Genomic DNA, 1,239 nt, shown 5'->3' with positions numbered 1-1,239 from the left:
GTACTTACAAAGTATAGTTCGGTTTCAGTTAAGTTATTTTGGTTTCTGCTTTGGTTCGGATACCAAAGTTAGGAACCAGTTAATATCCAAAATAAATCCGGGTCCAATTTGTTTCCAGTTCGATATGGTTTTTGGTAATTTCAGATTTATAATAAAAATATTGGATAATTCGGGTTGGTTCGTTTAAATATCGGGTTATTCAGGTTGTTTGGACAAAAATACGAATAATTCAGATAATTTTTAATATTTCTAATAAAAAATTGGGTAATTCGTTTTTTTGGGTAAGTCGGTTTATAAATAATATTTTTAGATATATGGCTATTTCAAAATTAAATATAACAAATATTTGTTGGTATATAATTTGTATTGTAAAAAAATTAGATACTCTTAGTTTTCGATTATGTCCTGGTTTTTTGGTTCTACAGATATTCGATCCGTTCGGTTATATATGAAATTCAGTTTAATTTTGTTTTTTTATGGTACGGTTCAGTTTCTTGGTTTCCGATATTTTATCTTATATAAAAAATTGTGTAAAAATAATTTATTTAATTCTAAAATAAACCCGCGCTTCTAAAGCGCGGGTCAAAATCTAGTTAACTCATTAAATGAAACACTCAAAATAGTCGAATAGAATTTGAAACTGGACCAAGCCAACAAAGACACGAGTCTGATTCTAAGGACACCAATAGTAACTTAAGACGCACGTTAAACAGCTAATGAAATTTTCAAAGTCCAAAACCTTACAAAGACATGATTATTATTGTTGCTCTGAAATCATCTTAAACTAGACCTTGCTCAAGGACCGTGCGAAACCTTGATCCAAAGTAACAACTCAAGGAAAATGAACTCCGGTACTTCCTCCACCAGCTCCGGCACCAATACCACTGCATATCCCGTTTCCCAAACCACCGCCTATTCCATTTCCCAAGGCACCACCACCAAGTCTGTCACATCCCGGTTCTCCCAAACCGGAATGGTTTTGTTTTTCTTGATTATTAACTTGATTTAGACCAAAGCCCATTAGCTTTTATCCTTCTTTTCTGGTCCGTGTAGTAAACCCTAAGGTTTCCTCATCTTTTCTTATAAAAAAGAACCTCCTCATTCTCTTCTCTCCCATTAGAAATCAGAGCGAAGCCTTGCAGAGTTCCAGAAAGATCTGAAAACCCTAGCCGTCAAAGTTTCTCTTTTCTTCTCTCTCGCCTGCGTCTCTCTCTCTCTCTCTCTCTCTCCTTGGTGTTC

General features: G+C 34.8%; 1 pseudogene; it reads right to left on the bottom strand.

Annotated features, from left to right (window-relative positions):
- Positions 1 to 832: 832 nt before the first annotated feature.
- The window catches only part of LOC106305676, a 2,052-nt pseudogene continuing 1,645 nt past the window's right edge, over positions 833 to 1,239 (bottom strand).

The sequence above is a fragment of the Brassica oleracea genome, chromosome C7 (assembly GCF_000695525.1).
Source record: "Brassica oleracea var. oleracea cultivar TO1000 chromosome C7, BOL, whole genome shotgun sequence".
Classification (NCBI taxonomy): domain Eukaryota; kingdom Viridiplantae; phylum Streptophyta; class Magnoliopsida; order Brassicales; family Brassicaceae; genus Brassica; species Brassica oleracea.
Note: the sequence above shows the minus strand (reverse complement) of the source record. Positions and strands in the feature narration are given on the sequence as shown.